At 33.6% G+C, this 27,824-nt stretch overlaps 1 long non-coding RNA gene across 7 annotated transcripts in view; it reads right to left on the bottom strand.

Annotated features, from left to right (window-relative positions):
* The window catches only part of LOC140631635 (uncharacterized), a 112,819-nt gene that overhangs the window by 69,353 nt on the left and 15,642 nt on the right, over positions 1–27,824 (bottom strand). Inside the window, exons 5-7 of one of the 7 annotated variants that reach the window (XR_012029160.1) lie at positions 15,223–15,325; positions 13,348–13,529; positions 12,571–12,629 (exon numbers count right to left, since the gene is read on the bottom strand). The exons of 4 other annotated variants lie outside the window; for them this stretch is intronic. This is a non-coding gene — a long non-coding RNA (uncharacterized lncRNA). Of the gene's footprint in view, positions 1–12,570; positions 12,630–13,347; positions 13,530–15,222; positions 15,326–27,824 lie in introns of those variants that run through there. 2 more of the 7 variants (XR_012029161.1, XR_012029162.1) reach the window with 2 other exon arrangements.

Raw genomic sequence — 27,824 nt, 5'->3', positions numbered from 1 at the left:
CTGTCTCCTTCCCCTTGTCACTCTCTCTCTAAAATAAATAAATCTTAAAAAAAAAGAAACTGAAATAAGAAAAAATAAATAAAACTAAAAACTAAAAATAAATAAAACTAAAACTAAAAACTAAAAATAAATAAAACTAAAAACAAAGTGAAACCAAACCAAACCAAACCAAAAACAACACTAAACCAAAGAAAACAATAAAGAGAAGACTGAAATTACTAAAATAAGAAAAGAAGTAGATTTATGACTACCTACATTGTAGAAATTAATAAATTAAAAATATTGTGTCAACAAAATAAAAGAGCTCAAATGTACTGGAATATTTTCTAGAAGACACAAACTACCAAAAATAAAACAGGAAGAAATTTAAATCTGATATACCTATGACAGGTAAAGCCATTGATACTAATCCAAAAACTTATAGAAAGGACAAAGCCCAGGTGGTTTCCTTAGTAAATTCTGCCAAATGCTAAGGGAGAGTTAATATCAATTATTTATACATTCCTCCAGAAAAATATAAAAGTTGGGGGAACACTTCCCAATTCATTCAGTGAGCCTAGAATTACCCTGATAACAAAAAAGCAGACAAAGATGTAGCAAGAAGACTACAGACCAACATTAGGTATTTATCAAAACAGTAACAGTTAAATTCAACAATAAATAAAAGGATTATACTGCATGACCAAGTGAGATTTATGCCTGAAATGCAATGTTGATTTAACATGAAAATCAACCTATGCATAAACCATATTAACTGAACAAAGGACAAAATCCACATCATCACCTTGATGCAAATATATTTGACAAAATAAACAGCACAATGCTAAAACAATAAATATGCCCAAAAGAGAAGGAAACTTCCTCTAGCTACAAGGGTACCTAAACTGCAGCTGTCATCATACTTCTTCATGTTAAAAGACTGGAAATGCATCCTCTACAATCAGGAAAAAGATAAGGAAACCTATTCTCACCACTTCTATTTAATATTGTGCTGGAGTTTCTACTTCAGGCAGTCAAGAAAAAGAAATAAGACATCCAGATTGGGAAAGAAAGACATGAAACTATCCATTTTTAGATAACATCATCTTATGTGTAGAAAATCATAAGCAATCAACAAAAAAGTTAAAACTAATAAATGAGTTCAGGAAAAGTATAAGATACAAGATTAATACACAAAACCAATTTTACTTTTAAACATAAAAATGAATAATATATAAGTAAAATTGAGAAGGCGTTCTGATTTCTAGCTAAAATACTCAAAAATCTGTTTTTAAAAATAAATGTAAATCTTGTACACCGAAAACTACAAAACATCATTGAAAGTAATTAAGAAGACCTAAATGAACAGAAAGACATCCCATGATCATTGTGATGTCTCTTAAATTGATCTTCATGTACTCAACACAACCCCTTTCAAAATCACAGCTGCCGTTTTTGCAGAAATGGACAAGTTGATTAAAAAATGCATGTGAGGTGCCTGGGTGGCTTAGTCAGTTAAGCATCTGACTCTTGATTTCCACTCAAGTCATGATCTCTGGGTCCTGGAATCAAGCTCCATGTTGGGCTCCATGCTCAGTGCAGAGTGTGATTTAGAGTCTCTCCCTCTACCCCTCTTCCAACTCATAATACTCTCTCTCTTTCTCAAATAAATATATAAAATCTTAAAAATAAAGTATGTGAAAAATGTAAGAGACCCAGAATAGCCAAAAATTCTTGAAAAATAGCAAAGTCGGAGGAGTCACCTTTCCTGATTTCAAAAACTACCACAAAGCAACAGTAATGACAACATTGTGTTATTATTACAAGATAAACACACGTACATTAATATAATAGAATTCAGAGTCCAGCAGTAAACCTTACTTTTATGGTCAATTGATTTTCAATGACAAGAAAATTCAATGAAGACAAGATGAGTCTTCAATAAATGATACTGATCAAGTGGAAATCTACATACCTATGAGTGAATTTAGAATGACCTCACAGCATGTACAAATTTTTTTTTTTTTAAAGATTGTATTTATTTCTTCATGAGAGACACACAGAAAGAGGCAGAGAAATAGGGAGATGGAGAAGCAGACTCCCTGCAGGGAAGCCGATGTGGGGACTCCATCATGCCCTGAGCTGAAGGCAAGACACTCAACCACTGAGCCACCCAGGTGCCCACCCATGTACAAAAATTAATAGAAGAGAGAAATAAATAAATGTAAGATCTAAAACTACAAAATCCTTGGAAGAAAACAGGCATACATTCTCTTGATCTTGGATTAGGCAATGATGTTTCAATATGATACCAAAATGCAAACCATAAATGGTTAAAAAAAAGCATCCATCAAAATTGAAAACATTTGTGTTTTAAAATATATCATTAAGAAAGTTAAAGGAAACCTAGACTATGAGAGAAAATACTTGCTTATATATCTGACAAGGACCTTTTATGCAGAATATATTAACTCTTACAACTCAAAACTAAAAATTATAAATGGCATATTTAAAAAAAAATAGGTAGAGGATTTGAAAGACTTTTCTCCATGGAAGATAACAAGCAAGCTAGAAGTCAAATAAGACATGTAAAGAGGCTCAACATAGTCACTAGAGGTACACAAATCAAAGTCACAATGGGATGTCACTTCACATCCAATAGGTGGTCATAAGCAAAAATACTGAAAATAAGCATTAGAGAAGATATGAACAAATTAGAACTCTCAAATATTACTGGTGGAAATGAAAAACAATGTAGTTATTCTGGAAAATAATTTGGCAGTATTTCATAATGTTATACATAGACTTACCATGTTGCTCATTTATTCCACTACTAGGTATACACTCAAAATAGACAAATACACAAACACAAAAATACAAGAATATTCATAGTATCATCATTCATTATAGTCAAAAATATAAACAACTCAAAATGTCCATTGATGAAAAAAATATGTGGCATATCCTCTCAATGAAAGAATGTTCAGCCATAAAAAGGAAGGAAGTACTAATACATGCTATAATCTGAATGAATCTTGAAAACAACAAGTTTGATTTTCCTATTGTTTGCTTTTATTATTTTTCAGGCAGTTTTTACATTTTACTTTTTTTTTTACATTCTTGTTTATTTTAGTACCTTTTTTGCCCTATTTCCAGGTTTATGGTTGCATTGAAACTAAAACTGTTTGTGAGTACAGTCTTTAGAATCCAACATATCTCTAAGATATTATTTATTCAAACCCATTTCACTTTGCAGGAAATTAAGACTGTTCAACTTATTACAGATATAAACTTTTTTTTTTTTTTTGCATCTGAATTCTGGGTCTGAATACTTCTTTTAAAGGCTGTAATCAGTGCCTGGATCAGAAGGAGAATAAAGACTTCTAAGATAGGGTAAAAGACCCCAACTTAGTCTCATCAGCAGATTGATGGAGAATAAGAATTTGAGAGGTCAGAATAATTTTATAGGAATGATCCAGTTGAGAAGTCATTAAACAAATACATAATATATGTATATATATTTTTAATTTTAAGAATGATAAATAATAACTCCAGTTACTATGTGATAGATTTGTGGCAGAGATTAAGAAATATGGTAGAGAAGCGAATTTTTCAAGCACATGTCCTGCTTGGCCTTTCCCCAGTATATTCAACAACAAGGTGCTAAGTGTGGCAACTTTGTTTACCTTTGGTGAGATTTTACTAAGGATATCAGCAAGTCTTTAGTGAGAGAAGGACATGTACATATAAGAGGGAATGAGGCTCCTAAAGTCACATTTCATCATGCCAATCCTCACTACTAAAATGATAAAATGTAAACTATTACAACAGCTAAGTTCTTCAAAATCTTATCCCAATCTTTCCAAAATCATATATATATATACATTCATATAAAAATGTACACACACGTACATCATATATATATAAATATACACACACACACATTTAAAAAAGATAATTTGAAAAAAGAGATCATTTGAATCATTATTTTCAAAAAACATATTTTTCTTATATCATTTCTTTTGGTTTGTCAATTACTATTAACATCACTTTTGATCAGGTGACATGCATTCTCTGTCATTAATACCCCTTGTGCCAAAACTAAATATAATTACTCTTTCAATTGTTCTGTGACCCGATCATAATTTACATTTTAATTTTTTACAGCACATACTATAGCTTTATGAATAACAGAATACTTCTAAAATTTATTCTATAGTACCAGGCGATGCTAAACGGCTCATTTACTTCTTTTTAAAAATTTTATTAAATTCAATTTGCCAACATAAAGTATAACACCCAGTGCTTATCTCATCAAGTGCCCTACTTAATACCTGTCACCCATTACCCTATCCCTCAACCCACCTCCCCTTCCGCAGCCCTTTGTTTGTTTCCCAGAGTTAGGAGTCTCTCATGGTTTGTCTTTTTTTCTAATTTTTCCCCTCTCAGTTCCCCCTTTTCCCTTATGATTCCCTTTCACTATTTCTCATATTCCACATATGAGTGAAACCATATGATAATTGTCTTTCTCTGATTGACTAATTTCACTCAGAATAATACCCTCCAGTTCCACCCACATTGATGTAAAGGTGGGTATTCATCCTTTCTGATGGCTGGGTAATATTCCATTATGTGTGTGTATAATATATATACTATATATATTACATCTTCTTTGTCCATTCATCTGTTGAAGGATATTGTGGCTCCTTGCACAGTTGGCTATTGTGGACATTGCTACTGTGAACATTGGAGTGCAGGTAACCTACAGAATGGTGGAAGATTTTTGCAAATGACATATCAGATAAAGGGCTAGCATCCAAGATTGATAAGAACTTATCAAACTCAACACCCAAAAACCAAACGATCTGGTCATGAAATGGGCAGAAGACATGAACAGACATTTCTCCAAAGAAGACATACACATGGTCAACAAGCACATGAAAAAATGTTCCTCATCACTTGGCATCAGGGAAATACAAATCAAAACCACAGCGAGATACCACTTTACACTGGCGAGAATGGCTAAAATTAACAAGACAGGAAACCACAAATGTTGGAGAGGATGTGGAGAAAGGGGAACCCTCTTGCACTGTTGGTGGGAATGTGAACTGGTGCAGCCACTCTGGAAAACTGTGTGGAGGTTCCTCAAGAAGTTAAACATAGAGCAACCCTAGACCTAGGAATTGCTCACTTACTTCCATCTTCATTAAATGACTAACTGATTGAATTACACATGGTAGGTACATCCTAACTATACTTATTGAATTATTTGATCTCTCTTTTCTGATATGTGACATACTGATGGATCTAAAAGAAACAAACTAACATTCAGATAGATTGATGCTAAAGAAAAGAAGAAAAGAAAAGGAGAGATAAAGAAAAGAAAAGAAAAGAAAAGAAAAGAAAAGAAAGAAAAGAAGAGAAGAGAAGAGAAGGGAAGAGAAGAGAAGAGAGGAGAGGAGAGGAGAGGAGAGGAGAGGAGAGGAGAGGAGAGGAGAGGAGAGGAGAGGAGAGGAGAAGAAAAGAAAAGAGAAAAGAGAAAAGAGAAAAGAGAAAAGAGAAAAGAGAAAAAAGAGAAAAGAGAAAGAAAAATATTAATTGAATTTCTTTTTTTAGTTAGCTTAATTTTTAGGTTTCCACAAGTCATTTTTCTCATTTCTGTTCCCAGTTCTGTTTGTGCATGCTGTTAGATAAGTTATTTTACACTTTTAGTCTGTGTATTTTAGAAAACAGAAAGATACTCATTGCAACAAATTTTGTCTGGTCAACTCAATTCCCAGAAACACTCTGGTCCATGTTTGGTTCTTCCGATAATTTTAATGGCTTTTTATAAGTCCTGAACTTGATTTTAATGGTTCTTCTGTTGTATAATAGTTCTCATAGCCATAATTTATTACTTGAAATTTGCATTGACTGTTCCTTATATAATTGCTTTTTATCTTTGCCATCTTATTTAACTGCAGCATATAACTTTTGAGGTGTGTAGAATGCAAACAATAAGTAATAACTGTATTTGCCCCTTAACGAAGAACATCTTCGTTTTGCGAAGCAGTTTGTTTCCCTCAGTTATAAATCAGTCATTCTTTGGACATAAACAAAGGAATACAGCTAGGCTTGTCTGAGTCCGCTTCTCTCAGGAAATATATTGTGAAGAGTTGTAGAAGTTGAAATGTGTTATCAAATTTTAAAGATAAACTGAACAGGAAAAATTAAGTTTTGGTTGCTTTTTTTCCAATGTTGAAAATCTCACATTTGAATTCCATACCAAATATGTGTTGACTTGCCATGTGCTTTAAAGTGAACCATATTGGGCAGCTCGGGTGGCTCAGTGGCTTAGTGCCTGCTTTCAGCCCAGTGTGTGATCCTGGAGACCCGTATCGAGTCCCACAGCCTCCTTGCGTGGAGCCTGCTTCTCCCTCTGCCTGTGTCTCTGTCTCTGTCTCTCTCTCTCTCTCTGTCTCTCATGAATAAAATCTTTAAAAATAAATAAATAGAGTGAACCCTATAGGTTCAGGATTATTTAAGTAAAAATAATTGTTGCCTTAAAAAAACAGGCCCTTTGATAAGTACTTTCATCTTTACAAGTTCTTTTTTTGCATTTAAGACTATAGATGTTTATAAACTATTATCTATTTTATCAAGTATTTTTAAACAGTATTTTGGATAAGTACTCTAATCAAGCATGAGAAACTTATTTTTCCCCTTAGCCTATGTCTATTGTATATTTATCTATTTCACATTCCATTTTGTTTTTCAATTTGCCCCTTCTACTGTCTGAAGCTCACTTATGACAAGTTGACATTTTTATAAATAATGTGCAGAAAACTTGCAAGTGCAAGGAAAGCCAAAAGAAAATCTAATAAACAATCAAAGCCCAGCTGTACTTCATATCTAAACTGCTCTACATTGCTCAACGAGAAGCTTTTTGTGCCATTCTGATGGAACCCTCTGTCACTCTCATCAATTTTACTGACTTTTTCCCCTAGAACACAGCTATAGATTAGATGGGAGTTTGTTGGAAGCCAAATGAGTAAAATATGCTTGGTTATGGTTGGTTCATTTCCTTTCTTCTCATATCTTCTACAATTCATGAAGTGCCTTTTGAATTTTGTAAAGCAGTTCTCGAATCAGTTGGAAGTCAGCAAAAATTTAGCATTAATGAGTTCATTTCCACAAAAATTGGCTTATTACCATTCAGACTTCCAGTGCTATATACTGGTGGTTTTATAGTTACTTTTTCTATTCTTTTATAAAGATATTCTTTTACCTGCCACATGTGCAAGTAATGAGACTGGTAAGACTCTCTTTCGATGAGTAATTACAAGCAATAAAAACATCATTTCAATAACTTATGGTAAGGTAAATTCACTGAGTAAAATAAAATTTTTATGCTAAGAAATTGCATATAATAGCTGAGAAAATTTTATTAACCCTATTGTTCTTTAAAATAAATATTCTATAATGATTTATTAATAATTAAATCATAAACAACAGTGTTTTTTAAATAAAAGGGACTCGATAATTATGAGCATATTGCTATTCAGAGAACATTATATAAGAAAGTTATGTACTCAACAGATTTAAAAATACTTAAAACAGGCGTCTAAATACAAATTTATGTATGTAAATGACTTACAATAGCAACTGATCAATATTATTTAATTTACAGGTTTATTTTCTGTTGTAAATGTTTATAATAATTTATAAAAGTAAATATTAACTAATAAATGTTCTTTCCCTTCTTTTTCTTTGCCCTAGTTCATTATCTTCCCTTGATACATTTAAAAGCAATGTAAAATAAATTATTTATCTTCAAGGAAGAGTCCTGTAAGATCATACCTGCATTTAATCTAAAAAGAGGTTATTCTTGAACTCCATTAAAATACAGACATGAAATACGTATTTAAAAAAATTATTGTACAAAAAGAAACTCATAACATTTATTATTTTATAGTTTATCTCTCTGAGATAATATTTGAGAAAAATTGATTTTTCTTAAAATATATTCAACTATGTTCTTTAGTGGAATATATGTTTTTCAAAGCTAGCTTAAACATACAGATGATTTTAGAGTGTTTTTATAAAACTGTACAAATACCAGTAGCCTTTTAAAGAGGATATTCTATTCTTAATAAGTATGAGTTTTACTTCTTTAATATTGTAATATTTACTTTTGAATATTGAATCCTTTGGTGTAGGATCAAAGGAATATATTTAATAGTTGTTTTTTTTTTGCCTTTATACAAAATGATACCAATCTTTACATGCTTTATATTTTATAACATTTTTAAAATTTGTTTTAGAGAAAAAGAGAGAGAATGAGTGTGGGAAGGAGGGGCAGAGAGAGAGAGAGAGTATCTCAAGCAGACTACCTGCTGAGTGCAGAGCCCAAAGCAAGGCTCAATCAAATCATGACCTGAACAGAAATCAAGAGTTGATGCTTAACTGACTGAGCCACTCAGGTGTCCCTACATGTTTCATTTTTTTTTTATTAACTTTTTTCTGTTTTAGTCATCAGTTTCATATTGTTATGATTTGTAAATTGTTATCCTGTTGAGATGTAGGCTGTTTCCCAAATTGCTCCTTTTAATAATACACTCTGGGCCTGGAAAATTATTAGTAAGACTGGAAAACTATATTTTCTTTAGAGGATACATGAAGCTCTTAGCTACACATAATAAATTTTATAGAAGAAAGAGCCAGATAAGTATTCTTTTTAATATTAATAATTGCAATATTTTAAAAAAATCTACATATCTAGATACAACATAAACTTTAGACTCCTTTCATATCAAAAGGATTAGCTAGGTAAATAAATGTGATATTTTTAAACTTCTAAAGATCCATTCGTACTTCTATAATCTCTAGCCTCTTTGCATATAGATTGAATTCTTGTGATTGTGTTATGGTCAATTGGATGAGTGTGAATGCTGGAAGACACTTCCAGAATAAGTCATTAAAGTATCTTGTGGGGTACTCTAGTTCTTTCTTACCCTGATTCAGCAACTTTGGAAGCCACATACTTCTAATAAAAAACAGTACTTCCTAGACTTAATGTTCATACATCCATTCAGGTTTCTGGTTAAAAGGCAAATTCTGATAAAGCATATTTGTGATGGAGTGAGATTGTACATTTCTAACAGGCTCTCAGATGCTATTGCTGCTGGTTCATAGAGTTCATTGTGAGAAGCAAGGTTATATTTTGTATAACTACATGATAGACTGGGGGGTCACCTAACCTATATTTTATTTTGAATAAGTGAGCAGTAAAACTATTCTTTCAAGTCAATGAGGTATTGAGATTTTGTTGTTATATCTCATTACTTTAATTTAAAACTCAGTTTCTGCTTGTGTATTTGTTTGTTGCTAAATCAATAGACTAGAGAGTTTGGGTTTGTATAATCTTTAATGTGTCTGTACTTACATAATCTGCAGTATAGCTGAGTACACCATTAAAGTTATACCTTCTCACCTCTAGACAAAATGGGCTTACAGGGACAAGATTCATCCTACCATTTAAACAACTACTAAATAGGCAAAATATCTAAGACCAATCCTTTCAAGACACTGAGCATCAGGCAATTAATCACAATGATCATTAAGAGACAGAAAGAAATAAAGTGGGGTTACATTTGCCCAAATTCACTGCCGTGAGAGAACTTCCAAGCCTTGGACAGGAAGGGGAAACTCAAGAGTTCTAGGGAATTCACAGAATGGAGAGTTGAGGTGAAACTACATGGAAAGCCAAGAGAGAATGAGGTGCAAAATGTATACAAATTGGATGAGAATTATAAACTCATAGATGAAAAAGCTCAATGAGTCTAACACACAAACACCATGAAAATTACTCCAAGTCATATAGCACTTAAATTGCTCAATAGCAGTAATAAAAAAAAATTCTTAAATGCAGTCCAAAAGAAAAAAAAAACATACATATTAGCTTAGCAGATTTTTCATTAGAAATAATTCAGGAAGACAGCAGAACATTTTTTAAAATGCTAAAATGAAAAATATATTCACCAAGAATTCATACCAGTGAAGGTGAAGACCTTTTTTAGACAAACTAAACAAATAATAATTCATCATTAGCAAAGTACACAATAAATATCTTGGTAATAAGATTAAAAATATATATTCTTAATAAAAATCATTTTGTACATAAAGAATAATATATCGTCAAGTGGATATTATCCCATGAATGGTAAAATTAAGACAATTCACCATATTAGCACACTAAAAAGGAAACAATGTGTTTACCTCAATAAACATAGTAAAAGCATTGACAGACTCTAACATTCCTTCATGACAAAAATGTTTAGCAAACTAGAAATGGAAAGTAACTTTTTTTTTAAATGATAAATTACATTTATGAAAAACTCATAGCTAACTTCAAACACCTTGGTGAAAGACTGAATGCTTCTCCCTAAGATCAGGAACAGCATAGTAATGACATTTCTATTCAACACCAAATTGCAGGTTCTATCCATAGTAATCAGGAAAGAAAAGAGTATCTAGGTAGGAAAATAAGAGGTAAAAATATTTTTATATGTGAAATACCTATTTGTCTATTTAGAAAATGTGATGGGATTAAAGAACTAGAAGAGCTAAAAAGTACATTTAGCAAAGTATTGTGGGAGATAAAATAATAATACATAAGATAAAATGTATCGCCATATAATCAAAATTAATAATCAGAAAGTGAAATTTATAAAATAACACTGATTAAAATGGCATTTAAAGACATGAAATAACTTGGGATAAATCTAACAGAGGTTGTGAAGGTCGTACCCTGAAAATAACACAATATTTCTGATAACACCTGAAGATCTCATATATAAATGGAGACCTCTACCAGACGTATGGATCAGAATCACCAAGATATCAATTCTCCCTAAACTAATCTATAAATTCAAAATAATCCCAATCAATATTCATCATTCCTTTTTGGAGAATTTGGAAAACTCCTCAAAACTTTATGGAAATGGAAATTATCTAGAACTTTTAAAAGAACAAAATTGGAAATCTAACAGTGTCTTTATTACAAAATGTAGTGTACCTGATTTTTTGGGTGTTTTTGTCATAAAAGGATATGGTATTTTGTCAATTTTTTTATTCATCTATTGAGATGATCATATGATTTTTATCTTTTATTCTATTAGCAGGGCATATCACATTAATTAGTTTGTGTATGTTGAAACATCCTTGCATCACAAAGATAAACCTCACTTTATCAAAGCATATGATCCTTTTTTGTTGTTGTTGTTAAAGATTTACTTATTTGAGAGGGGGAGGGAAGGAAGGAGGGAAGGAGGGAGGGAGGGAGGGAGATCATAGGGATTGGGGCAGAGGGAGACTGAGAGAGAACCCTAAGCACACTCCATGCGGAGCATGGAGCCAGACATGGGGCTCACAATCTGAGCTGGAACCAAGAGTCAGATACTTACCTGACTGCGTTCACCTAGGTGCCCTAATTTATGATCCTTTTAATGGGTCATTGATTAAGTTTTGCTAACATCTTTTTGTGATAATATTCTTCAACAAATCTTATATAGGAGGAACATGCCTCAATACAATAAAGGCTGTATATGATAAAACCATAGCTCATATCATACTCAGGAGTGACAGATTGAAAGTTCTTCCTCTAAGATCAGGAACAAGACATCCATTGTCAACACTCATCCAACATAGTAGAAGTCCTCATCAGGACAATCAGGTAGGAAAAAAATCAAATCAGAAAAGAAAAAATAAAATTGTCTGTTTGCAGATTATGTGATCTGTTTTTTTTTTAATTGAAATATAATTAACATACAGTGTTATATTAGTGTCAGGTGTACAACCTATTGATTCAACAATTTTATACATTACCAAGTGCTCACATCATAGCTAGTCACCATCTGTCACCATACAAAGTTATTACAATCTTATTGACTATATTCCCTATACTATATTTTACATCTCTTGACTTATTATCTTATAACTATCTTAATTCCATTTATGTTTAATCCTCATCTTGCCTTATATAGAGAAAATCATAAAGACTCAACCAAAAATGCTGTTGGAACTAAACAGATTCAGTAGAGTTCTAGGACATTAAATCAACAACTACAAATTAGGTTCAATTTTATACACTAACAACAAATATAGTAAAAAAGCACAATCTGGTGGCACCTTGAAAGCATAATTGGTTAAGCATGTGACTCTTGGTTTCAGCTCAGGTGATCTCAGGGTCATGAGATGGAGCCTGGATCGGGCTCCACACCCAGCGTAGAGGCTGCTTGAAATTTTCTCTTCCTCTCCCTCTGCCCTCCTGCTCATGCTCTCTCTTTCCCAAATAAATAAGTAAATCTTTTAAAAAAAAGAAATACTATCTGCCATCAGCTTCATAACTTCCTGTAGATTTGAGTCTGTTCCCTGTAATTGGTGATATATTTCAAAGGGGGGTCAATCTATTATGATTGTTGTTCCCCCTTCTGGAAAGTCCCCATCAGCACTAGGGAACTATTAAACTTCCTCAAACATTTGGGACCCATTGGTCATTAGTTTTTGTTCAAAATTAAAGATATAAATATTATTAAGTTGCTCACCATATCAGTGTGCTCTCATCTAGGGACATCCTTGGTTTTTACTCAGAGTGAGTCACTTTATAATTTCTAATTTGGGAACAAGAAAAAAATTGATAACTCACTACAAAAGAAAGACAAAGAGGATGTAAGCAGAATCATTTGGGTGCCATGCACTTGGAATTCATAAATCTAAATTCTTCATGTGGTGGTGTAAACAATGTGAGGGAGTAAATAATCATGGGAGTTTTGAGGTTTCTACAAAACCTGGCAGCAGGTCAACTGGGGAGCATCACTGCACAGACTCCGAAGTCAAGGGCCAAGTTACTGACCTTGGGTGAGTTGCTTAACTCTGAACCTCACTTGTCTTAATTGGAAAATATGGAATATAATTACAATTAGCCTAAGGGTTATTATATTATTATATTATTCATACCCAATTTATTTGAGTCATAAATATTACTTTTAAATGGAACCTACACCCATTACCTACATGATAAAAATTGAGTTTCTGTGTTCTGATAAAGGTCCAGTGCAAAGTTGTATTGCAGGGAAAATGTCTCTCCTTATATTGCACTAAACACAAAATATCGAACTTTTAAATAGTATTTGCTACCTTGAAATTTTGTAACTATAAAATAATTACAAAATTATGTTGTCAAGCATTTTGCTAGATTACAGAGAATTCTTTAGACAATATATCGAAATGTAATGTCCACATGCTATTCAAGGTGGCTGTCATTTGATGGGCCTGGAGATTATCATCAATGCTCTACTCACTTGTTTGATAATCATCTGTTTTACTTACATACACAGGTTGCAAAACGTTTTATGCTGGCAGCAGGCTAACCTGCTGTGTTTTCCAGGAGATTATGTATGGGAATTCAGACAAGATCCCTCAGAGCTATTTATTAAAGAGAATTTGCTTAAAAATGCATCTTCAATAGCCAGTACTTGTTTCTGAGTGAATTAATCCAGGTTCCAGGATATCTCAACAGAAAACAGAAGAAAAATATATTCCTTTAATTATTTTCTAGGAAAACATTTCCATATTTTATCATAATTTCAGGTATAAAATCAACCAATAAACAAATCAATCATGTTTCTTGTTCTCCACATAAATTCTCATGAATAATCTATTTTTTTACATTTCCATTTTTTGCACATATTTAATCACATCTTGTTCCACGAAAACACTCACCTGTTTTTCTCTCCACTTAGTTCGTTTTTACTCATTATTACTTTTAATTTTGTAAACTTGATTAAGGCCTATTGTGCAAGAAATAAAACACATTTTGATGCTTCATTAGATTAGATTGGACAATGCATACGCATGTGTAACCACCACACTAATCAAAATAGAGTCCAATGCTGTACCTCTGAGAGCACCAGTTCGTAGTCAAAGTTACATTCAGTACCACTAAATCTGCTTCCTGTCATCGACAAGCTTTCACTTGTCCTAGGATTTCAAATAAACACAATCACACAATGTCTCTTCTTTTGTGCATGACCTTTGTTACTCAGTGTATTTCAGAGATGTAGTCTTTCCATTGCATAAATATTTTGATTATTTTTACCACTGAGTAGTCTTCAAAAGGGTGACTGTATGAAAATACGCTTAGCCAGTTATCTGTTAATGGACCTGGGTTATAATGTTTTTGCCTCTCATGATTAACACTGCTATGAATATCCTGTACAAGTATTTATTGTGAATATATATTTTCATTTATCTTTGAATAATACCTAGGAGTGGAATTGTTGGCAATATGATGTGTGTTTAACTTCATAAGAAAATGCCGAACAGTTCTACAGAGTGGTTGTAGCATTTACAATCCCAACAGCAAAATAGTTCAAATTGATTCCTATTCCTGACATTTGAAGTTGTTACCTCTTTTAATTGAGTCATTCTAACAGATGTTTATTGGTAGTTCATTGTGCTTTAGTTTTTTATTTCTGTAATGAAAAACGATACTGAGCTTTTTTTAAATGCACATATTGCCATATATCATATTTTATGAAATACTTGCTCGAACCATTGTCTGAATTGTACTGGGCTATCTTCTTTTTATTAATTTGTGATAAATTCTCCAGATCAAGTTATATGTGAGAAATAGGTGTGGCATATATTTTCTTCCAAAGAGTGATTTGCAGGGTTTTTTTTTTTTTTTAGATTTTATTTATTTATGCATGAGACACACACACACACACACACACACATACACACACACACACAGAGGCAGAGACACAGGCAGAGGGAGAAGCAGGCTCCATGCAGGGAACTCGATGTGGGACTCGATCCCAGGACCCCAGGACCACGCCCTGGGCCAAAGGCAGGTGTTAAACCTCTGAGCCACCCAGGGATCCCCAATTTGCAGTTTTATATTTTAAATGGCATAAGTACATTTATAAATAAATTTAATAATATCTGAACACTTTAATTTTTAATCACTTTTAATTTGTATTTCTTCTTATATATTTTGTCATATTTGTCATTTATACTGGTGTAACTTTTTTTCCTTGGATTTCTGCTACAATACAAAAAGTGTACTTTGTTGTTTTCTAAGTGTCCAGGTACAGTTATTTTTAAACATTAGTGGTAGTCAATTGTCATTACCTACTATAAAATTAATAATCAGTATATAGTTCAATGAATTTTCATAAATATACAAATCCATGTACCTACCCCAAACCGAGATGTAAAACTGTTTGTTGTGCCTAGACCTTGGTCCTCTTTGCTGTCATTGGATCCACCTGTCTCAGGGAAGCATGATCTCCTTTCCATTTCCCTAGATTTAATAAAGTTTTTCTAAATGTCACATAAACAGAATTTTGGGAAATATATTTGCATCTGGATTCTGTGGCTCCATGTTAAACAGTTTTAAGATTCATCCATGTCATTATTTGTATCAGTAGTGCATTGTATTTCATTGCCGAAGAGTATTCCATGGTAGGGATAGATCACCGCTTTTTATCCATTTGCAGGCTGACGAATTTAAGTTTTTCAAATTGTTAGCTATTGCAAATAAAGCCCCTGCGAAGTTTTTGTTACATGTACTTTATATGCACACACATAAGTTTTCATCTCTTGTGGATAAATACCTTGGGGTGCAATTTCTCAGCTGCATGGAAAGTGTATATTAAATTTATAAGAAACTGCCAACCAGTTCTCCATAGAGGTTGGATGATTCCTGTGGTCAGAGATCTGGTGCAGGCCGCAGAGAATGCTCACCTTGTGCATACATGCTTGCTTCTTTGCTCTTAGGCTCTGCTTTCACGCTTACGTTCCACTCTCCATTTTATTTTGCTTTCATATTTATAGCACCTATATCTCCTCTTTTCTTTGTTCTATAGAACTCTAACAGTTTCAATAGTGGTTAGTATTTTGTGGAAGCAGAGAGCTTTTGTGAAATGATCTTCCATTTTATTTGTGTGTCTGGAAGGGTTTTAAAGGATATTCACTTTTACTGGTGGAAAACTTATCATCAGTTTCCATAAGAGAAGTCATTTATTTCCCTCCTTCTCTATTTTCTAAAAAAATGTTTGTGCAGGATTTGCAACATTTCTTTGTCAGATGTTTTATAGGATTCACCAGTGTAGGCATCTCGACCTGGAGTTTCCTTTATGTGAAGAATTCTAATTATGAAATCATGTCTTAAAATGTTTATAGGATATTCAGGTTTCCTATTTCCCAGGTCAGTATTGCATTAAAATTGTTCATTACAGGTCTTTATTATCCCTTTAATGTTTAGAGTATCTGTAATACCTAAGTACATTGCTGAACCTAATGAATTCAATAGGATTTTTATGTTATGCCTGAATTGACCAAAGAAATATCCAGGTAGGTTGTTGTAACCTACACTCAGATTAACAGCATCAGATTTTTAGTTCCAGGGACAAAACCAGGAGAATCACTACACACTGCATTTTTCTCTCTCTCTTTTTCTTTATCACCATCAGCTTGTGGAAGGGTAAGTAGCAAACATCATGTTAGGAGATAAAAGGAATTATTTATTTATGCTTCCTGTTTCAACCTCCTTTATTTGTGTATTATAGAAAAATCAAGACAAGTACTATTTACTTTTCTACTTCATGCTTTGTTCTAGAAGCAATATAAATCCAAGTAATTTGCCTAGAAGCATCTTTTAAAAACAGAGGTATCATTGTGCACCAATTAATGAGTCTTTTCCATATAATTTACATAATTGAATTTATAACTGGTAAATATTTCAACTTGATTGTGAGTTCAAAAGTTGAAATAACAAAATCCGTAGCAAATCTTTCAGTTTTATGGAGTGCTCTCTCAGGTAAGGTAGAAGAACATTAGTGGGTTATTTGAGAAGCTAATACAAACATTATTCTTACCTCACTCAACTAGTGACTATAGGGCTCTGCTTCACTACTTTCCAAATAATGTAAATATAATTTATATCACACATACCTTTTTTTTTCGCACATAACTCTTAAAGCAATGTTTGTTATTACTGACTTTTGTCGTGACTTAGAAATGTAACAATAGGACTTCATGAATTCAGGATCTGCTCAGAGAATGTGTCATAAATTTAATACTTAAAACATATATAGAATGATAAAAAAGATAAATACACATGCTTATTTTATAAATCTGAGACATAATAACGAACACCCTTTCTTGCACCCAACTGGACAAGAGTCATTTTCTCATATTAAATCTATTTTTGGTATAAAAGTATTTTTAATAAAGACCTTCAGAAACATGAATAAATTAATTATGTTCATTACTATTGAATGTATTCTATGATGTGATAAATGAGCTATTTATCGTTATTTGTATGAAACCTACAAACAAACAAACAAAAAGAAACCTACAAGCAACCCGGTGGAACATAGAATTCACAAATACTAGTTTCCTAGAAAATTCTTCCATTTTGTTTAATTAAATATTAATATTTCTGTTTCTACTAGCTTTGTAAATAAGTAGGTCTGAACTTGTCATATTTAATATTTATAACAGCGCTACAATCTATGACAAAGTTTGTCTGTAAAGAAATACTTAGAGCATCCTCCAAATCTAAGATGACAGATATACGGAGCAGAACTCTGAATTTGTTTACCTTTTCCTAACAGCCCTTAGTAAATTCTATGTCTGTCCCTCCTCTAGGTGAAGAGCCTTATTGTAAAGCAACTAACTACAGAGTCACTCATTTGAAAAGGCGGCGTTGGGCTTGTTCATCGTTAATTCAATGAAAGGAAGTCTTCTGGAGCTCTGGGAAGTTCTTTGTTATAACCTCTAAAGGAAGACAAAGTAGAAGTATTCTTTGTTTGTTTGTTTTCCTGTTGGAAATATTTTAAATTGGTGGATGCAGCTATCAACATATAATGTCTATCACCACTGTGGTCACTCTTCTAATCTGAAGGCCAAAACAGCTATGGCACAGAAAGGATGAGCTGTCCATGGCATTGCTGAACTACAGAATTAACCACTGTGAAACTATACTGACTTTGCCCACCTGTCAGCTATTTAAAGAATTTTCTGTCATTCACTTGTCATTGGTTATGTAAATGTTAACATATGGCATTGAAGGACACAATGATAAGTTTCCAACAATAATGTAATCTTTAATTAGGCATTATTTATTTATTGCATGGAATATTAGAAAATCATTGAAACTTTGATGTCTGAAATTTTTAATATCAGAAAATATTTACTGAGCGATCACACCGATCAAATCCTAGGAAACCCTAGGAAAGGTGTGTGCCCCTATGTTGGTAATTATGTAGTTTCAGATTTCCTCTCTCTGTCAGTCTCCCTTTCTTACAAGATTTTTTCAATTGATAGGCATTATATAGCATCTTACAACCAGAGTTTATACAAATTTATTTTCTTCTTTTTTTTTTTTTTAAAGATTTTATTTATTTATTCATGATAGTCACAGAGAGAGAGAGAGAGAGGCAGAGACACAGGCAGAGGGAGAAGCAGGCTCCATGCACCGGGAGCCCGATGTGGGATTCGATCCTGGGTCTCCGGGATCGGCCCTGGGCCAAAGGCAGGCGCCAAACCGCTGCGCCACCCAGGGATCCCACAAATTTATTTTCTTCTAAAATAAAACTATATATCAAAAATGAGTATGTTGAGTGTTAGCCCTATTGTCTGAGTTAAAATGTTTATAAAACAGTGAGTTTGGAATAAAGGAACACTTTAGATCAAGTGTATATTTAAAATCATTTCTAATTACTGTGAAATATTCTAAGGCAATGTGTGAGAAAAAAATTCAGTTCCATGAAAAATAGTTGCATAAAAAATAATTGGGTTTCTGTACATTATTAACAATGGATTTTACATATTTAAACATGGAGATTGACTTTGAAATCTTTAAAATTTTATTCAGAACACAATGAGTATTATCCAACCAAATAAAATATTTGAAATTACTGATTCTTACAATCTTCTAGGTGAAATGTGAAATATGGGTATTCTGGTTGGCTAGTTAAATTTGGTTTTATTTATTCTTTGTGTTAGAAATTATACAACTATCCTTATATCTAAGTTTAAAAGAAAGGATAAGTAAGGTTGTATTTGTATTCAATCAGTTAATCATCATCATAATAAAGACCACCTCGAGTCTACTTACTATGTTAAAATAGAATTCAGCATACATTGTAAGGTCTTTTCTGTTATTATTTTCATTAAATTTCACTAGGCTCAGCAGTACTGGTGTTGATTTGCATTCCAAAAGATAGTTTCAAATGGTATCATGGATTTAACTTGAAACATAAAAGCCAACACATTCAAAGTTAAGCTCATATTCGATTTTGTTATAATCCCCGTTAAAACTGGGCTATTTTTAAACGTTTGCATATTTTTCATTTATAATGCTCTCTAATAGGGTTGGCCTTACTGCTCAAAGTAACAGAATAAATGTTTAAAGACTCAAGGTTTAAGGGACTTTGTAGAGCCCTTTGTCCATCTTTGATTCTCATTACACAAACTGACTTCAAACTATTTGATGTGAAAGACCTCGGTCTCCTTTATTCAGCACTCATTATTATGTACCTACTATGTGTGACACTTAACTTGTTGCTGGGGATTCATAGTCTCTTGGCCTAAAAATGTTCAGGGTTGATGGGAAAATAAAACTGGCCTCCAAAATTGCATTTCTAGTACAAGTACTTTGAAAGAAATACGGCCAGATTGCTTGGGAGCACAGAGAACAGACATCTAAGTCAAATAGCGGAAGAGTAAAGGGAGTTTTTTAAAGGTTTCTTGGAGCAGAAAAACTATTTGACTCACAAAGCAGAAGCATTGTAGGAAAAGGACTTTAAGGTTCAGGTATCCAAACTGTCTTCAAGTGGCTCCACTTTCCCCCTGGCCTTCTCTCCGAAGACGTAGCATGTAAATGAAGCTGGTGTGTTCCTCTATCCTATTTTGACTAAAGATGGTTTTAATGTTTCCCTCAGTTTGACAAATCTTTAGACAGCTTTCTTCCTGACCCTGTCTCTGACCACCCTTTCCTTAGAACATTTACTTAAGAAAACTTCTGATTGAAAATTCTTTCTCTGCCCCTCTGAGATGTAAATCTTCTCTCCTCCTCTGTACAGGTTTGTAACCCACTGATGCCTCATTCAAGAACCTGGGAGCCAGCTCTTTGAAATGTAACCCTCAGGAAAGACACTCTATCCCACTCTGTGACAGACTAGGAGCCTAACTTAAGAGCCAATTAGCACACACAGATGACCTAATCATATCGACAATCTCTCTCCCAAGGTTCCAGTATTTTTCCATTAGCTCACAGCACTTAAAAATTTCTTGCTTTTTGTTTCAGTGTAGTTTGGTTCAATCTCTCTTCCCTATTGAAATAGACCTAAAAAACCCCATCTTCCTTGCCTGTTTAACTCCACTGGGTACAATTTTTCTTTGGCAGTGCCAAGGTACAATTTCCTCATGAACCAAATTTGGAGCGATTGCACAGAGTCGGCCATAATCAGACACAAATAACATCATTTTATAAAATGGATTTTGTAGTTTATTATTCTTTTGATTCAAAGGAGGTGGTGAAATTTGTAGTGAAAAATCAAAAGTGAAATATAAAATATTCATTAAGATTTTTCAGATTTTTTTTTTAACTTTTAACTTAAAAGTATGGCATTAGTACTCATCCTATTGATATGCAACATTGGTATGTCATGAGGATTGTTAAAAGTGCCATGGATTTTTTTGTTGTTGTTGTTGTTTCCTGTTGGTTTTGTTTGGGTTTTGTTGTTGTTATGACAAAACAGGATTCCTCACAGAAAGGTAAATTTTGCTCAGCATACTAAAGACAATGTACATATATGAGATTCTTTAATGACATGAAAAGAAGAAACGTATCTTTTAACAGAAAGTTAAAAAGTAAAATTATAAGACTCAAGTCCTTTTCCAAGTGTGTTTTGTACATACATACGTGTGTGCATTATACAATGTAAGGAAACTGCCACTTATGGACAATCAGCAAAGGCAAAGATCTACAAAATGACTTTGGCATTCACTTCAGTTCAAAACTATATTTAATCAGTTCCCTATAAGTGTCAAAAAATATACTTGTTTAAATTTAACAATATTTTCTTATGTCCTGATGTCATTTTTCTTATGTCTGTGGACTTGTTCTTTTAAGAATTCTGCTAAATAAGCACAAGTAGAAAAAGCACAATTTATTTAAACTTTGACTTTTTTTATTTTAGCTGCCCTACTTTATAGATCAAGAACATAGCAAGCTTAGAAAGAGTTTTCCCTTTAACATCATGGCTTTTATGTATTTCTGAGCAATTTTAAATGGTTAGAAAGCTGTCTGAACCAATTCATAGCTAATATGTTACTCTTGCATAATCTTGACTTGAGAAGATATTCTTCTCCTTGAAGTTGATCAGGAAAATAAGAGAGAAATATGGTACCAAGCAAACTTCCACTCAGAAAATGTAGACCAAAGACACTTTATTTCCCCGCCTTGGGTTTCATTTCTGTCCTTGACTCTTCACATGAAATTGAAGTAAATAAAAGTTGTCTATGCTAATATAAAGCTTCTGAATTATAGGAAGTCTTTCATTTCTGTCCAAACATGGGACATTCGTATTAGATATGCTATCACCTACAAAAAATTTTAAATAGCAATATATGTGGTTAGGTAAAGAAAAAGATTAAAATTTTTATTTAAAGAATGGCAAATTTACATTGAAATTATTTTTGATCGTGTTTTCTCCAAGATGGGATAACAATGCAATTTCTCATTAAAATATTTTAATGGCATATGTAAATAATAAAAATTATTTGGGGGGGGTGCTGGGTGGTTCAGTAGGCAGGGATCTGCTTTCTGTCTCCCTTTGCCCTTCACCCCCTGCTCGTGCTCTCTCTCATTTTCTCTGTCTCTTTAAAATAAGTTAAATAAAATTTTTAAAAAATAGATTATCTAGGTAATACAACAGAGTAACAAAATAATTGAGAGTAAGTAAGAAAATCAAGGTTATTTTGTCATCTTTTATAACAAAAATTTTCAGACAAGTCTTAAAAATTCAGATAGTATCTTGTAGTTTAGCAAAAATGTAATGAATTAAGACAAATTTCAATTTTTAAATTCTCTTTTTCGACATACCACATTACATTTCTTTAAGAGATAGCATATATTTAAGCGATTTATATGTGTTCACGTTAACACATAACTCCTTGCTGATAAGTTCACTCATAACTTTGTTGCTCATACTCAGTTTTAAGCAACACATATATAACACCTTTCTGTAATTTATGAATACAACTTCACTAACAAACTGAAACACATATAATGTTTGTTAATTTTTTTCTCATGGAATTGTAGCATTGTAAATGGCTCCACATTGACAAAATACGTATGTTACAATGCTGGTTTAAAAATGTGAAAAATATGTGAATCTTTCAAACCACAATTTCTGAGAACATTCAACCGTAAATTTATATTCTTTAGGGGAAAGGAAATAACATTGTATCAAGTACTTCTTTTTTAAAAAAAATATTTTATTTATTCACTCATTAGGGACACAGAGAGAGAGAGAGAGAGAGAGAAACAGAGAGAGAGAGAGGCAGAGACAGAGGCAGAGGGAGAAACAAGCTCTATGCAGAGAGCGATGTGGGACTTGCTCCTGGGTCTCCAGGATCACACCCTGGGCTAAAGGCAGATGCTCAACTGCTGAGCCACCCAGGTGTCTCTCTCTTTTTTTTTTTTTTTTTTAAGATTTTATTTATTCATTCAGAGACACAAAGAGAGAGAGAGAGAGAGAGAGAGAGGCAGAGGGAGATCAAATATTTCAATAACACATACAGTTTAATATTATCTACCCCTCTGTTCTATAGCTAAGTAGCTCTTCATGACTCCATTGATATGTAGGCACTTTAAAAAATGTTTTCATATGAAAACATAATTTTAAGTGCTCACTCAGCATACTTAACAGGAAGTTCCTATTGTGTGATTGAAATTATGGTGTAAAATCCCGTGTTCATCTTATTTTTTTTGCTATTTTTTTCTCTTTCCTACTAAAAAGGTTTTTTCAAACTCTACTCTGCATAAAACTTGCTGGAAAGCTTGTTAAAAATCAGTCTTCTACTTCTCATCCACAGATTTTATGATTCAGTAGGTTTGGGTCTCAGCCAAAGAATCTTCATTTTTAACAAGCATGCCAGGTAATTATTATGGATATGATTCCCAGATCACATTTTTAGAAATACTATTTATCTTGATTGCTCACGCCTATCCTTTTTAACATTTAGCTTAATTTCAGACCTTTTCTCTCCCCCTATCTCTCTGTCTCTGTCCGCCTCTGTGCAATAACCAAATGTTATAAACATGTGGCCAAAAAAAAAGTACACTAGTGAAATGATTGTACATATAAAATAGCTTCTGAATATTCCTACCCTCATGCCTTAAAGCCATAGTGGGAACTGAATAAATGCCATTTTAACCACTATAATTTTATTTGCATTTCCCCTGACCATATTGTTTTAATTTTAATCTAATATTTATTACCTCCAACTCTTTCATTTTGCTATTCTGGATCAGAATTTTGAAAAAAAAAAAAAGGTATTTTTGTAATATTATCTCATGTGTAAAATGATATCTACTATGACATAATATCATTGCTATAATTTATCAACTCGATGATACCCTTGTTTTTGTGTATTACCAAGATGGAAGCAGATGCCAGAATTAAATTTTAATCCAGTGTGTTTTATTTATTGTATATGAATTTCAGGGGCAGGAAAATTAAAAAGGTTTATCTTAGAATCATGAAAATATGGTAATTTAGTAAATAATATTTTTACTGTTCATTAACAAAACTATCATTTTACTTGCAATCATGACCATTACATACCTTGGGATCAGTTTCATGGTGGCTCAGATCATGTGCATGCTCTTGGAATTATTCTTCCAAAGTTTCTAAAATGTGCTTATACTCATTGACTCTCCTGTTGACTTCCTATTCTATAGTCAATCTCCAGTAAATTATACTTGTTTAAGCAACTTTTCAACAGTAATCAAGATCATTTTATTTCAAATACTTAAGACTACAAATGATAGAGCAGTTGAAAGAGACTGGGTTATGCATCCATCATCATTTAGTTCCAATTTTTTCTTTCCCAGTTAACTAGGTGTGCAACTAAATCTGTGAGGCTCAGTTGTTTTAAGTCATGCATACAAAAGTCCTTGCATTATAGTTTAAAAGTTGTCTTAATTATTTCCTCAATGCGGGACACTTGGGTGGCTCAGTGGGGGATGGTTGGGTGGTTCAGTGGTTGAGTGTCTGCCTTTGACTCAGGGCATGATCCCAGGGCCCCAGGATTGAGTCCCACATTAGGCTCCCTGCGAGGAGTCTGCTTCTCCCTCTGCCTGTGTCTCTGCCTCTCTCTCTCTCTTAGTATCTCTCATGAATAAATAAATAAGATCTTTAAAAAAAAACTATTTCCTCAATGCCATCTATTTTTGGCTGATACATATGTTTGCAAAATACATAATTTTAAAACAATGAATTTTAACACTGGTTGAATCAGAATCATCAGCTAAGCATTTTCAACTTATATAAATTAATTTCTATTTGTTTTCCAAGTATACTTATCTGGGTAGTCTGGAACAGAAGGGTGTGGATGTTTACTTTCAGATACTATCTAGCCCTCTAAATGTATGGAACCCTGGAAGCCAGGGAAGCATCATTTATGCATTCCTTCTTTCTTGCACCCAATACATTTTTGTGAGTTATATCCTATGGATGGAGCACTATGCTGTCCATTAGAAATACAAAAGTGAGAAGAGAAGAAATGGATCTTAACACTAAGGTTCCTTCATACTGACAGTGCACTGGGCATCCTGACAGAAATGTAGGACTCCACAGAAAGTGTTGTGCTGGGCCTGGTATGTGCAGCTCATGAGGTCAAGTTGTTTGTTCACATTTTAGGAATTTTGCAGACCAGCTGATGTCATGTTACTTGTAAACCATGGTGGGAATATTTAAACGATAGAAATCGGGATCCCTGGGTGGTGCAGCGGTTTGGTGCCTGCCTTTGGCCCAGGGCGCGATCCTGGAGACCCGGGATTGAATCCCACATCGGGCTCCCGGTGCATGGAGCCTGCTTCTCCCTCTGCCTGTGTCTCTGCCTCTCTCTCTCTCTGTGACTATCATAAATAAATAAAAATTAAAAAAAAAAAAAGGAATACAATTTAAAAAAATAAATAAATAAACGATAGAAATCAATGCATGCTAAATAAAAATGTGTTTGCTTGGATTTTGTTTTTGTTCCCCTAACCACCCCCCCCATCTAGTTTTAAGTAGTTTTCATCACACCATTTTTATTTGCATGGCCTGAAGTTGGAGGAGGTATCATCCAAAGTCTCCTAAATTGAGTGAAGCTTAAACTGAGCAGCAAAAGATAGACAAAATAGATCTTGATGGAGAGAGAAGGTGGATTTTTTTTTTTTGTAGATGAAATTGCATAATCACAAAAGCAAAATTACACAGAAAAAGATGTGATGCCTTAAAAGCAATGAAAGAAGCTTAATATGGCTTAAAATAGAACATACAGAGAGAGGGGAATGACAGAAATTTAGGCTGTGGAAACCAACAGGGAAATTCTCATGTAAAAACTTCCCAATCCTATGAATATGTGGTTTGTTTAATTCAAAGACAGTGGGAATATAATGCAGTATTATGTAATCATGTCTGCATTTGAGATTTGATTTTGCAATGGTTTGTAGAATGGATTGAAGAGGAAATAAGAGTTCTATGGGAATTGGATAGATGGATTTTTTTTCTCCTGTCAGAGAGAGAGAAATGATTTTGCCTTGGATGGTGTTGTTGGGTGAATTGGGGAAATTCTGGGCACTGGGGCCTTGACCCAGCCAGACCTGAAGGAGATACTGGAGGTTCTTTGGTCACAAAAATGAATTTAAGGATAGACATGCAGCACAGTGATAAGGAACATGAGCAGGAAGGCTTATTAAAGTGAGAAGTATACTCTTGAGAGATAACAGTGGGAGAGACAAGAGAGAGAAAGACAGCACTCTGTCCTGGGGTTTGGGTTTCCACCTTAAATCATCATTTGCTAATTAGGGACAGGGTATTCATTACCTACAGCAGGGAAGCAGGGTTTCAGGCTTCTTCTTCCTAATTTGGTTCGGGGTTTCTTGCCAAGGCACTTGCTATCTTTGGCCTGTCTGGTTTGATCTGACTTCTTATGGAGTGCTATCAGAACAGGCTTCTGACATTTCCAATAGCAGGTCATGACTTCCTATTGCTGACTTCCAGGTGTCTTATTAGAACCTAACTAACTGCCTACTTTAACAATGGTAATAGGCAATGGAGTTGAAGATAACTGGATATAAAAGAACTGTTTCGTGAAAAATTGTAGGATGTGGTCATTTGGATGTGTGAAACATGGGAGAGGGGAAAGTTATGACCTACAGATTTCTTATTTGATCTATTCATTTAGTGAGTTATTGGGAAAAGAGGTATGCAGGCACAGAAGAGGGAGCTAAGGCAGATTAGGAATACTTATAAGGGAGATTTAGGAATGTTTTGTTTGAAGTCCTTGTATGGGTAACATTCTCATTGAGGTGTTGAGAAGGAAGTTGGAAATGAGGGTGTGGAGGGTAGGAAAGAAATATAGTTTGATGATATCCATTTGAGAGTGAAGGAGAGAGAATACAGCCATATAATAGAAGATCATAAAAGACACTTTCACAAACTTGTATCATTTATCGGTATAATAAGCCAACCCAAAACTAAGTGGCTTTAAAATTAACACAATTACTGTTTACATTCCCTTGTGTTAGTAATTTGGTTTGAATTCCACTGGATAGTTTTTTTGGCTGGTTTCAATTGATATTATTACTCAGCACTTTGTCCGGGTCTGGATATTTTGGCTTTTAAAGCCTCACTCATCCAATTGGCAGTTGGTTCTCGCTGTTTCCCAGGTCACACATTTTCATCAGGTTAGCCAGGGAATTTTTCTTTTTTTTTTTTTTTTAATGGGGAACTGTTTCTAGAAACAGGCAAAGAAAAGTCAATTCTCAGTGATCATTATTTCTCAAATCTCTGCTTGCATGGTATTTGCTGATATCTCATTGATCAAAGAAAGTCACGTGACCAATCCCAGCCAGTGTGGGTAGAAACTATACAAGGGTATGGACACAAGGATACATGATGCTTTAAGAGCTATTTCTATAAGAGTCTGCCATAAATCCCAAGGATCAAAGATCAAGTGGAAGATAGAATAGCAGAGAAAAGGGACAGCTAGGATGTTGGTAAGAGACAATTAGCAAAAAGAAGCATTGCAATGGCAAAGGAAGTTGGTAAGAGCAGCAGAATCCCGTTAAGGAGAAAAGGTTACATTTTTGGTATGCACAGGGAATCTTTGCACCTTTACTATCTCCTCCATCCATCAATTTTGTGTCAATTAGGATTACATCACACTGCACATAATGAAAAGGAGTTCTTACAGGGGCTTAATCACAGAGGCAAATACTTGACCAACACAAAGCTCAGATGTAAATCGTTCAGCCCTGGTACTGTGGCTTAACACGGTCTCAGAATATGACCGTCCTCCACTACTTGAATTGTCATCTTCCATCTTCATACATGTTATTTCACTCTCATGGCAAGACGAGTAGGACACTACCAGGCATTAAGAAGGAAGAAAGTAAAAGAGAAGCCAAGGCTTTCTTTTAATGAGGCTGTGGGAAGGACTGTTGCCAATACTTCCCATGGCCAGGCCTTCTGCAATATGGTCATATTTAATTTTACAAAAAGAGGAGCATTAAG

The sequence above is a fragment of the Canis lupus genome, chromosome 4, assembly GCF_048164855.1.
Source record: "Canis lupus baileyi chromosome 4, mCanLup2.hap1, whole genome shotgun sequence".
NCBI classification, from domain to species: domain Eukaryota; kingdom Metazoa; phylum Chordata; class Mammalia; order Carnivora; family Canidae; genus Canis; species Canis lupus.
Note: the sequence above shows the minus strand (reverse complement) of the source record. Positions and strands in the feature narration are given on the sequence as shown.